The sequence below is a fragment of the Microcaecilia unicolor genome, chromosome 2, assembly GCF_901765095.1.
Source record: "Microcaecilia unicolor chromosome 2, aMicUni1.1, whole genome shotgun sequence".
Lineage (NCBI taxonomy): Eukaryota > Metazoa > Chordata > Amphibia > Gymnophiona > Siphonopidae > Microcaecilia > Microcaecilia unicolor.
In genome coordinates, this window is record NC_044032.1 from 41,907,528 (window position 1) to 41,921,420 (window position 13,893).

Consider the following 13,893-nt stretch of genomic DNA (forward strand, 5'->3'; position numbering starts at 1 on the left):
GCATAGGCAATACTTTCCACATTTGCTGTGGTGTCCCTTTGTCATCTCCCACTTTCTCCATTCGTCTGATTTACATATTGTATCTTGTATACTGGTGTTCCTAGTATATGATACCATTAACTTCTGTTCTTTAAAAACACCTCATGTGTTTGTAGTACCCTCCAATGTTTTTTAATAATCGTTGATATTTTTTCAAATTGTTTAGTATATTTCAGAATACAGTTGATCTTAGATTCTTATTCTCTATTTCTTGGGCTCAATAGCCAATCTTGGTCATTAAACCCTGCAAACGGTAAGATTTAGCTGAATGAGGAATATTAATTTCATTAACCTCCATACTAAATTGACAGTACACGCATGTCAGGGGGACCAGTGCACTACAAATGCTGGCTCCTCCCACAACCAAATGCCTTGGATTTGGCCAGGTTTGAGATGGCCGGCCTCGTTTTTCATTATCGGTGAAAACCGATGCCGGCCATCTCTGACATTTGGCCGGCCCCAACCGTATTATCGAAACAAAAGATGGCCAGCCATCTTTTTCGATAATACGGTTCAGGACCGCCATTTGCGGCACCGGCCATATAGATGGCTGCCCATATAGATGGCCGGCGCCATTCGATTATGCCCCTCCATATGTACATAGACTTTTCTAACAACCAAAACTAAAAATTTCATGGAAAGCCCCTGAGTTTAATTAAAAAGAAGATGCAGTGTTTTAATTTGAACGGATTCTGGAAGGTTTTATACATTCTGAAACATTATCTTCTCAGTTGCTTCACTTAGGGGCTCCTCTTACCAAACTGCTTTAAAAAGCGGCCTCATAGTACACTTAGAATGCATATGGGGTACATTGAAAAGCAAATTCAGGAGAAGGGTAAAAACCTCTACTTTGGCCCATATTATACAAGAAGCTGAATTTCCAGCGGGGCAAGAGGGGGTATATTTTGGGAGTGGTATAGGAAGGGTTTGCGGAAATTCCGGGATCTTATGTCTGAGGGGACACTGAGAGAGTTTGTGAAGCTACAGAGGAAGTATGACATGCCGGAGTCGGACTATTATGTATACATGCAGGTTAGGCACTATATGAGAGGGCAGGGGTGGCTACAGACGGATCCGAGAGAATGAGAGCAACTGGAAAATATCTGGGAAACTCTGGAAGGAGGGAGGAGGGGTATTTCCAAACTTTATCGGTATATTAGAGGAGACACACTAATCAAGTTCCCATTTATGATAGCATGGGAACGGGACTTAAATAGTGAACTTAGGATGAAAGAATGGGAACGGGTGTGCATGGAGGTGAAAAAAAGCATCAGTTTGTGTATTAATAAAAGAAAACGCCTAAAGGGAAGGTAGTGGGGGGGGGGGGGAGGAGGAGGATGGGAATGGGAGGGGGTGGGAGGGATGGGAGAAAAACAATATAATTTTGGATACATGTTGAAATTGAGTTTGAGTTGCTTATGAAAATTGGTAGTCTTGTGGCTGCACTCATGTGTATTGTATTATTTTTGCTATGCTGAATAAAAAAATTCAAATAAAAAAAAAAAAAAGTGGCCTTAGCATAAGAGAGTTGCACAGGGAAAGAAATCTTTCCATTCCCCCCTTCCCTTCTGGAATCTTACCCATCCCCGCAAGAATTTAACCTGTCCCCACCCAGTCCTACAAGAACTTAATGGTACATTAAAAAAATTCCGGTTGGCTCTCTTGGTCTCTCTCTAGGTTTGAGCCGCAGCACTACAGGCAAGGAAGGAACAGAAGTTGGAACTTGGAACACTCTAGTGCGCACATGTAAGACTTGTTTCTGATTCACTGGCACTGTGTGCTGACAGGTCGCCACACGCACGAGCCAGTAGGTCAAGTGACCTCTGATACTCATGCCTGTCTCAGAACTGAGGTCTGTGCATCAGCTCAAGAGCAGAGAGGATTAAAAGTAACATAGTAAGTGACGGCAGATAAAGACCTGAATGTCCATCCAGTCTGCCCGATAGTCACACTCATTATCAATTCATGATTAAATCAACAATGAATGTGATATTATGTACTTGATTATGGTATTTTTTGGGTGTTTCTGGGACATAGACCACAGAAGTCCACCTGGCCCTATCCTTATGTTTCAACTGCTGGGGTTGCCGTCGAAGCCCAACCACTGAAGTTGCTGTCGAAGCCCTTTATCCTAAACCAGATTGCCATATATGAGACACAGACCATGCAAGTCTGCCTGGTATCGGCCCTCGTTGATCACAGCCGGAGTCACCATCTAAGCGTTACTCAACAGATCCACACACATGCAGCCATTTAAGTTTAGGCTTTTTAATATTATATACAGGTACTTTCTCTGGCTTATTTGCACCTGGGGCAATGGAAGATTAAGTGATATACTCATGGTGACAAGGAGCTGTAGTGGAAATTGAACCTCCACCCCCACCCCGGTTCATAGCCCGCTGTACTAACCATTAGGCTTCTCTTCTATGCCATCATTTCCTGTAGTTCTAGGTATAGTGCATCTCTTAGGGAAAGAAAGGGATTGTAGACATTAGTAATTGGTGTGCATGGGTAAACCGGATAGGCCATATGTTCTTTATCTGTTGTCATTTTTTCTGTTTCTTTTAACTGCCCTCACTCCCATGTAATAATAGTGCAACCCTCCTCTTCCTCCACCTCTATGCAATAATAATGCAGCCCCTCCTTTTCTCTTCCCCACCTCTATGTGATAATGATACTATCTCTCCTCTTCCTCTGTTCCCATGAGATAATGGTATAGGCCCTTCTGTTCCTCCCTCCCACTTAATAAAAGCTGTTCTGATCTTAGTATACCTAAGCAAGCCAGGAGTCTCTCCTGCTCAGTGCTTCTCAGTCCTCTCCCTGAGACACATCTAGCCAGTTGGATCTTTAGGATTATTACAATGAATATACATGAGATTATAAATCTGCATGCATTGGGCACCCATTGCATGCAAATCTCTCATGCATATTCATTGTGATAATCCAGTTGAGTTATTTAGACAAATAGAACATTTGTTGATGGAAGGTCAACTGTAATACTACTACTACTACTATTTTACATTTCTAAAGCGCTACCAGGGTTGCGCAGCGCTGTACAATTAACAAAGAAGGACAGTCCCTGCTCAAAGGAGCTTACAATCTAAAGGACAAAAAATGCAGTGAATCAAGATTGAGGCAGTCTAGATTTCCTGGATAGAGGTACAATGGTTAGGTGCTGAAAGCGACATTGACGAGGTGGGCTTTGAGCAAGGATTTAATAATAAAAAGTTATTTATATCTCTTTAGTGTGGGTGGATCCTTCAGGGGGTGTAGAAATATTCATACTTTCAACTCCTTGATTGCATCAGTGATTTTTCATTTCTTGGACCAGTGAATTACATACTGTGATTTTTATGTTGACTTTGAGGTTTTGACCTTCATATGGACAGGTAATAGTCCCCCCCCCCCCCCCCCATTCCAGATGACTCCAGTGTGCAATTTTCTATGATTTATCAGCTTCCAGTAAACATAAAAGACCTTTTTATGTCTTTAAAGTGACCATAATTATTTTGTTTTAAAGTGGCTAGAAAGCTTGCAGTTCTATATAGCTCTCTACCTGTGGATTTACAAGCTAATATAACACCCCTTTACTGGGAACAACTGGATTCGGAGTCTGACCTGACTGGAGCCTCCCGAAGGCAGTCTCCATCGGTCCCTTACTCGATTGGCACTCAGTGCCTCCACTTGGGAAAGAAACATGTTCTCTTTAAAATTTTCCTGCGGAGAGAAAGGGTAATCCAATCTGCTGGTTGGATTACCCTCAAATCTTCTCTCCCCAGGAAAAATTTAAAAGAAAACAAACTGCCGTGAACAGGGCTGGCTAATAAATTAAATAGGTTTTATTTAACCATTTATACAGACCTATATATATTCAGCTATTATACACAAACACCAATAGCCTTGGCACTTCTTAAATCAAATATAAACAAACACCAATAGTCTTGGCACGTAACCTTTTAAATCAAAAATGCTCTAGTATTAACAATCTTTAACTTCAGAATCAGTGACTTAGTCCTTCACACACTGCGCAGAGCCTGTCAGTCTTGCTTGCCAAGGTAGTAGCTGTAAGATCTTCTCTGCTGCTCAGTCAAATCTGTGTATGGGCATGGCAGTGTGGCCTAGGTACCTCTTCTCCTTTCCTTGCAAGTCCACCCTCTCCTAGTCCCATCAGATCTCACTCCTCCTGCTTAAGGCTTCTTAGGCTGGTGGCTGCTATGCTGGGCTGGGCTTCCGGGCCTGTAGTGCCTGGTCCTGCTGCTGCTTCTTGAATCCCCAAGGGCTCTGAGGACCCGTTGTCATTCCTCTCTGGGTCCCCAGGTCGATTTGCATCCTGGAGACTTTCTCTCTTGCTGAGCCTCTAGTGCCAATTGCACCCTGGAGGCCTTAATCCTCTCTGGTCCTCTCTTCAAGAGGAGCCTCTGGGGTTTCTCTTGCTGGGGTTCAGGATTACCGCCCTTAAAAGGAATCTGCCACCACCGCTCCCAAGGATCCCCTCTCGAGGGCTACCTCGCCTCTTTCCTGGCCCTAGGCACTGATAGTGCTCCCGCAGGCCATTTTCTTATGCCCTGAGCTTCTCCCAAAAGCTTCTTTGCTTTGAGCCTGCTCCCTAGCTTTGCTGCTGCTGCTTCTTCTTCTGCCTCTGTCCCTGCTTAGGTTCAGAGTTTAACTAACTCCCATTCCAGCCCTAAACATCAGAGATAGTTCAGCATGAGGCAAATACCCTCCACAAGCAATAATCTCACTCAATGAATTCCCATAGTGCCACCAATTTGCCTCTCCCCTAAGCTCATGGGGAACAGGTTTTTATTTCCTTTTTTTCTGATTCAGTTCCTTACATACAGTGTGTATGCATACTTTTACCCACAAGCTTTATTATCCTATGTGAATTAATCCCCTCAAAGTGTGTGTAAATGCTCCCATCAACCTGTCTGCTTGCCCCAATTTGCTTGCAGGAAGCAGAAGGACCCATCCCTCCTCCTGCAAACTGTGACAAAGTTCAATCAGCTACCTTCCTGTGTAGCTTCCACCATGGCAAGCAAATTGACAGGTCTGAACTCAGAAAGAATAAACCTCTTTGTGTTTTTAAACGCACTTCAACCAGATTTTATCTCTCCCCTTACTCTCATCAAAATCCATTTCACAGGCAGGTTTCACTATGAAAATGCATGCCAGGTTGACCTGGTGGCTCAATGTAGGTACTATGTATTGCATGCAGAAGGTTTCCAGTATGATCCATGAGTCAAGTCTCCTGCTTTGTCATGGTCATTGCTTAAGGTTGACACCTAGTGGTCAGATTGAGATTCAGTGAATGCTGGCTTCTAGTATGAGCTGTGGTGCATGGCTCCTGGCCCAAGACCACTGCTATAGTGATCAAATTAGCTATGTTGGGGGTATAAAATGAAGAAAAAGATCCCAAGATAATTATAATGGAAGACATGGTACTCGGGTTCAGCCCTTAGTCCAACTGAGCTGGAAGTACAAAGAAGCAGGGAACAGTAGACCACCAGGGAGTGCAGATATAATGTTTTCTGCCCGTGCTGTCCCTTTCCTGTCCTAGCCCTGCTTCTTTCCAGTGCTGCCAAAACAAGTAAACATGCAGACCAACGCAACATACTGTACTTCTGGCTGTACTGATGGACAATTTTGGAATGAGCAAGTCAGCCATGTTAGTCATTAGTAATGCAGCTAGTTGCCACTGAAAAGTGTCTTGTCCATGCTCTGAAGTAATTTGTTAATTTAATATACCACTCACTAAAAAAATGACAGTAAAATAAACAACAAAAATTATACATGAGAGCTAAGTGATATTTGTTTCATTTTTTTGAACTCTTTGGTGAAAACATTTATATTACCCAGCAGCAACCAGCGCATTGTTTGTGTACTTACCTACAAATGCACTCAGTCTGCTGCCCCTCACTATCTTTCTACCCTCATCTCCCCTTACGTTCCCGCCCTAAACCTCCGTTCACAGGATAAATCTCTCCTCTCGGTACCCTTCTCCACCACCGCCAACTCCAGGCTCCGCTCATTCTGCCTCGCCTCACCCTATGCTTGGAACAACCTTCCTGAGCCCTTACGCCAAGCCCCCTCCCTGCCTGTCTTCAAGTCTTTGCTTAAAGCCCACCTCTTCAATGCTGCGTTCGGCACCTAACCCTTACCGTTCAGTGAATCCAGACTGCCCCAATTTGACTGCCCCTATCGGACCGACCGTTCACTTGTCTATTAGATTGTAGGCTCTTTGAGCAGGGACTGTCTCTCTTTGTTGAATTGTACAGCGCTACGTGACCCTGGTAGCGCTCTAGAAATGTTAAGTAGTAGTAGTAGTAGTAATTATAGGTTGGATAGGGACTAGTAGGGTGTTTTCCCAATAGTTTTCATTATTCAAACATTTAAGGTATTGGGATGGTTTTTTTTTTTGCCCATGATGAGGAATTGATCCTTATAAGACTAAGAATAGGTCCATTATGATCAGCAGTAGCTCTGTAGATCTGGTTGATCTGAGCACATTGAGGCTTTTTCCTCCTGTTTACCGTGAAATATTCTGACTTTGGATTTTCCTTTTCACATATGTGGGGAGACTAATCAGAAATATTAAATACATTTAAATAAATTAAACACATTACAACAATAGCACTGATATCTTACACAATTGATCAGTAAGTCCAAAGAAATATTCTATAAACAAACCCACCATCTTCCAATTAAAATGAATACTGAATTGACTTGTGGGATGGGGGGGGGGTAGTACTCACTCTGATCCCACAAATTCAAACAACCTCAAAAACTGTCTCTATCACCTACGGCAGCTACGAAATCTCTCTCCAAATAATTGAAAAGATGAGTCTGACCACAGTGGTCCATTCCATGATAACATCACGAGTAGACTACTGTAATGCCGTGTACACTGGCCAAACAAAAAAAAGAGTTTGTATCAGCTCTAACTAATTCAGAATGCTGCAGCACGACTGATAGAAGGTTGCATGTGGTGTGACCACATCACACTCTTCCTGCGAAAGCTACACTAACTACCAGTACCTTACAAGGCTAAATTTAAAACTCTATGTTTTATTTTCAAGGTCCTCAGACAAGCCCTTTACACACCTTTGAGACTTCTAAGGTCCTCTCAAGGAGCATCACTATCTGTACCCTCATCAAAAGACTCGCCAGCGAACCTTCTCAGGAATAGGCCGCACACACTAGAATTTACTCCCAGAGGAGCTACATCTAACTCGCGACTACCTCTACTTCAGGAAGCAGGTGAAAGCCTGGCTCTTCTCCCGAGCCTTTAATACATACATTCTCTATATAGTGCTTTGTAAGAAAGTGAAGTATAGATAACAGATGATTGTGCTGTCTGTAATATATTGATGGATTAATTAATATTTATTTTAAATTTATTTACTGTGTTTGTATTATTTTAAAAATTTTATGCATGTATATGCTGTTCTCTGCCTTAGTTCAGATGGATTATAATTTAATAAAACATAAACCATATTTGGTGCCCAGCGATTGCATCTACATTAATCAGGAATTTCATTCTAATCACATCACTGCAGATTGCAAAACCTATGCCTTTATATGGACTATTGCCTTCTTGTTGTCTTGTCTTCCCCTGTTGACATGAAGAAGACAGCTCTAATGGAAAATGGCATATGCATGTCTCACAGAATCTGTTAAGAGAATACACCATTGTAAAAAGAGGCATCAATCACATCTCCTACTTTTCTATTCTAGCTTTATAAAAATCCCCTGTTAGGTTGAGATTACTAGGAGAGTAAGTCCCTGTTAAGAGTCACTGGGGGGGGGGGGGGGGGGGGGGGGGGGGAGTGACTGGGAGATCCCTAGGTGGGAGAAGCTCAGCCCATGGGAAGTAGTTGAAATAAAAATGCAGAGAGATAGTGCCCAAGACTGAAGAGTTGCAGAGGGGGAGGAGATTGGAAAGAGATGAGACAAGTGTTTGCCTTTCAGGGGGATCTTTGGTAGCCTGATGGTCCCTTGCCAATGATCTGGAGGAATAAGGGGAATCCCATTTAAAAGAAGAAACCACTTGTCTGCAAAGAAGAGTTGTGGCTAGGCAAAGTGACAACTGTGACAGAAGAGAGCTACTGGTGGGCAATGGAGAGACCCAGCCTGGGAGCGTGGGATAGGGGCCAAGGAGTGCCCATCCCAGGACCATAGTGAGCCAACGCAAAGGTCACCCTGGAGGGAGGTCAGGTCAGGAGGGTCTGAACCTGTAAAGTGAGAGGAGAACAGCCTTTGGGAGACTATGATGTGGGATAGGCATAGACAAGAGTCTGTAAAAGTGTAAATAGTCCCTGCTGAAAAGACTCTGTATATAGATACATGAAAGGAGAACTCAGGAGTTCCATTGAGGAATAACAGAAGGATTTTGTTTTAAAAGACTTGCTTTCAACGTTGGAGACGCTGATCCTGATTTTTCAGAGCTGAAGAATAAACAGGTTGAGTTTGCATGAACTGCTGACTCCAGAGTAGTTTTGGCCTTGAGAGAGTGTCTTTTAAATGCGACTATTTAACAGCCAGCCCTATCTCCCACAGTGTCATTTGGGCTTGTTTTGGAATTCCTGGGGGGAGAAGAGGGGTGATCCCATCCACTAGCACTTCTTTCCCCAGGTGGAGGCCACCGAGCACCAAGTAAGTGAAGGGTCTGATGAAGACTGCTCTCGGGATGCTCCAACTGGGTTGAATCCTGAACCCAGAAACACCCAGGTACAGGGGTGTTACATTTACGCCAGCATTTCTTTTTTTGTTTTTTGGCTGCTGCTGGTGTTATGCCTGGATGTTCAATGCCTGGGCCTCATCCAGTAGCTGAACTTTATCCAGTTAAGTGTGATATTCAGCACTTAATCAGCTATGTGAACCAGATAAAGATAGGACTGAGTTTTTGAGGTCCAATTTGTATGGATAACTTACCTGCTTAGCTTCGAAGGAGAAGGGCGCCCATCTTCCGACACAAATCGGGAGATGGGCGGCCTTCTCTCAGGGCCAGCAAAACTCGGCATAATCGAAAGCCGATTTTGGGCGGCCTCAACTGCTTTCCGTCGCAGGGACGGCCAAAGTTCAAGGGGCGTGTCGGTAGTGCACCGAAGGCAGGATGGGGGTGTGGTTAACAGATGGCCGTCCTCGGCTGATAATGGAAAAAAAAGAAGGGTGGCCCTGACGAGCCATTTGGCCGACTTTACTTGGCCCTTTTGTTCATGACCAAGCCTTGAAAATGTGCCCGAACCTGACCAGATGACCACCGGAGGGAATGGGAATACCCTCCTCTACTCCCCCAGTGGTCACACAACCCATTTGAAAATCTTTTTTTTTCCAGCCTCTATGCGAGCCTCAAATGTCATACCCAGCTCCATCACAGCACTATGCAGGTCCCTGGAGCAGTTTTAGTGGGTACTGCAGTGCACATTTGGGCAGGTGGACCCAGGCCCATCCCCCCCACCTGTTACACTTGTGGTGGTAAATGGGAGCCCTCCAAAACCCACCAGAAACCACTGTACCCACACATATAGGTGCCCCCCGTTACCCTTTAAGGGCTATGGTAGTGTCGTACAGTTGTGGGGAGTGGGTTTTGGGGGGCTCAGCACCCAAGGAAAGGGAGCTAATCACCTGGGAGCAATTTGTAAAGTCCACTGCAGTGCCCCCTAGGGTGCCCGGTTGGTGTCCTGGCATGTGAGGGGGACCAGTGCACTACAAATTCTGGCTCCTTCCACTACCAAATGGCTTGGATTTGGCCGGGTTTGAGATGGCCGTCCTCGGTTTCCATTATCGGCGAAAACCAATGGTGGCCATCTCTAAGGGCGGCCCAAATGTTGAGATTTGCCCGTCCCCAACCGTATTATCGAAACGAAAGATGGCCTCCCATCTTGTTTCGATAATACGGTCGGGGACGCCACTTTACGGGGCTGTCCTTGGAGATTGGTGCCCTTATAGATGGGCGCCCCCATTCGATTATGCCCCTCTTAGGCAGTTATATGTTGAATATCAGCACTTAAGAACATAAGAATAACCATATTGGGTCAGACCAATGGTCCATCTAGTCCAGTATCCTGCTTCTAACACTGGCCAATTCAGGACACAAGTACCTGGCAGAATCCCAGTTAGTAGCAACATTCCATGCTACCAAACGACAGAAGTGCTAACTCTGCCAGAATTGCCAGCTGTGGCTTTAATGGTTAGTGCTGATAATCAACAGCACTTAGGGGCCCTTTTACTAAGGCGTGTAGGTGCCTACGTGTCCGACGCGTGTCAATTTGGAACTACCACCAGGCTACCACGTGCCCCGGGCGGTAATTCCATTTTTTATGTGCGTCTGATACGCGCGGAAGAAAATATATATATATTTTTTTCTTACTGTGTGGTGCTAATCGGACAGTAATTGGCAGTGTACGCACACTGACTATTATCGCCCGGTTAACGTGTGAGACCTTACCGCTAGGTCAACGGGCGGCAGTAAGGTCTCAGGCCCAAAATGGACACGTGCTAATTTTTATTTTGCAGCACGTCCATTTTCGGCCAAAAAAAAAGGGCTTTTTTGCAGGCGTGCTGAAAATGGACCTGCGCACGTCCATTACAGGCGCCTACAACAGCGCAGGTCATTTTTCGGCACACCTTAGTAAAAGGACCCTTTAACCTGTTAATGCTGCTGGTCAGGACTTCTCCTAAATTGCTTTCAGTACCGACCTCTCTCTCTCTGTCTTTTTCTCTTCTCTTTAGAGGTCCAGTTTCTACAATTCTAATCATGAGCATACTGACCATACAGTTTTGATTGGGGGTAGCTGGCGAAAGAAACGTGATCTGTAGCTTGCTGTGAAAGGAGCAGTAACTGTGTTTTATTATTGTAGACTCAAAAAGTATTATTTGGCAGCCACAACTATAACAGTATCTTATTCCAAAAAAAATGACTTCATAGTTTCCAAGCAAGGGATGTGAAAGATTAGAGTGTATTAGTTCACTCTGCTCCACCCAAGCTATTAATCTGAGGTTATTCTCTTATTAAATATCTTAAAAGGAACCTTAAAGCTTTTAAATTCTATGTTCTGTAATAAGCAACAGCAGACTTTACCTTACTAAACAAGGTTGAAAATATTGCATTTAAAGGAAGAATTTCTTTTTCCATTGGCCCCTATCGGACCGACCGTTCACTTGTCTATTAGATTGTAAGCTCTTTGAGCAGGGACTGTCTCTCTTTGTTAAATTGTACAGCGCTGCGTAACCCTAGTAGCGCTCTAGAAATGTTAAGTAGTAGTAGTATGTAATTATATCTGTTACAAACATACCTATGCAGACAAGCTACTGGGAGCATTGAGAGATTCTAATTAGCTCTGACTGATCAAGATTACTTTTGAAACACTAATAAAAATGCACTCACATGATATTCCACCAACAAGTCAAACTATGTCAAACTACTGAAAGAAGCTAGAAATGCTTGAGGCTGTTGCATTACAAAAACTTTAAACAGCAGTAATGCAGTCAGATGTCTTGCCTTTTCGGAGATGATACACAAATCTGTGACAGAACATAGTATGGAACAGATGAACTGGAATAGACCACTGCCTCTACGTGGCGCTACTGAGCTGAGAAATTTAACACAGGGTGATGATGTCAGTGACACCGTATTTTTACAGATGCTTATTTGCTGAGTGGAGAGATAGTTGGGTCGATCTTCAAAAACCCAGTGAGTGGTGGAACAACTGCTTAAAAGCAACCGCACAAAACCATGTACACGTTCTCAAATGCGGGAAAATATCCACATATTTTTTTAATATACCCAGTCATCTATCTGCATATGCAGACACATAGGGCTAGATTCTATATGTAGCGCCAAAATAGTCAGTGCTGAAAAAAAGCACTATTCTATAAACTACTAAAGACCCATCTCTTCGACAAGATATACCACAAAGATCAAAACATGTGAAACTCTCACATATATCCAGAAATGTCAATGCCTTCTATTATATTACTATCATGTATTCCATTACCATGCAACCCAAAATCCTTCTGTAACACCAAATGTCTATTCTCTTCTCATTTCCACTATCCATGATGTATTGTAAGCCACATTGAGCCTGCAAAGAGGTGGAAAAATGTGGGATACAAATGCAATAAATAAATAAATAAATAAATAAATAAATAAACTGTGTTTAAAGAATGGGTGTAGCTATGTGAGGCCACAGGGGCCTGGGCCCCCCCCCCCCAATTTCCTGTGGGCCCCTGATTTTGCTAGCGGGGGGTCCCCAATCCCTGCCAGCTGAAGTGCTGTCCAGTGCCGGTCTCCGGTGTTGCTGCCACGGCGTTGCCTGCCCTCCTCTATCTTCCCCTCATGTCCAGCACGCTCCTTTTCGTGAAACTGAGCATGCTCAATTTCACTAAAAGGAGTGTGCAGGACATAAGGGGAAGACAGAGCAGGGCAGGCAACGCGGTGGTGCCAGAGGTCGGCACTGGACAATGCTTCAGCTGGTGGGGGTTAGGGACCCCTGCCAGCCAAGGTATTTGCTGCAGTAGTGGGTGGGTGGGGAGCGGCAGGGCGGCAGACCAAATTGTGCCCCCCACCTCGGGTTCTGGACCCCTCCCACTGCGAGGTCTGGCTACGCCCTGGCTTAAAAATAGGTATGGTTTATAGAATAGATCTTACGTCCGGGAATCGTGCCTAACTTTAAGTACAAGCATTTGCACCAACTGAAACACGGTGCAAATATACGCAGCTACATTAGACAAGTATCCCCATTATTTATAACATAGTATGTTAATTATAGGAACACTCCTGTTATACCCATGACCTTTCTATTTCCGCATCCCCTTTCTCAGACTGCGCATAAATTTTAGGTGTGGATTCCATGCCTAAATTTACATGAGTAAATGCCAATTAAATCTAATTACTTCTCAGAAGGAATGGATCCTAAAGGAACTTAGCCGAGATTGGGTGGCAGAACCGGTGATGGGAGGCGGGGATGGTGCTGGGCAGACTTATTCGGTCCATGCCAGAGCTGGTGGTGGGAGGCGGGACTGGTGGTTGGGAGGTGGGGATAGTGCTGGGCAGACTTATACGGTCTATGCCAGAGCTGGTGGTGGGAGGCGGGGCTGGTGGTTGGGAGGTGGGGATAGTGCTGGGCAGACTTATACCGTCTGTGCCCAGAAAAGGACAGGTACAAATCAAGGTAAGGTATACACAAAAAGTAGCACATATGAGTTTATCTTGTTGGGCAGACTGGATGGACCGTGCAGGTCTTTTTCTGCCGTCATCTACTATGTTACTATGTTACTGCTAATAATTGCTTCTTATAAAAGCCAATTATTGGTGCTAATTAGCTCAATTAAATTGCATACATAAACTGGACACACACCCAAAATTGTGTGCAAAAGTTTTTGATGACTTTTATAGAATTATGGGGATAATGTCTCCAAATTGGTATGGGCGCCTTACAACCCACACTCTGATGAATACACAGCAATGCATTGTATATTTAATGCTAAATATCACCTGAAATATCAATTGTCAAATCATGTATTTTGGCTCCTAGCCACTACTCAATTTGCCCTCCCCTTGTTCCTTCTCACCCAGTACTTCCCTTGTCCTTAATTATCTTGTCTGTCTGTATTATCTTTAGATTGTAAGCTCTTCTGAGCAGGGACTGTCTCTCTATGTTGGATGTTCAGCACTGCGTGCGTCTGGTAGCTTTCCTCCAGTTTTTCTAGTTTTGTCACACAAGCACTTCCTCTGAGGAGCACAATTTGTCAGAGATAATTCTGTTTCCTTTAATCATCTGACCTCACACTTCAGAGATAACACTCCTGACAAGACCTCTCTCACCACAATTAATGTCACTCTCTCTTTCCCAG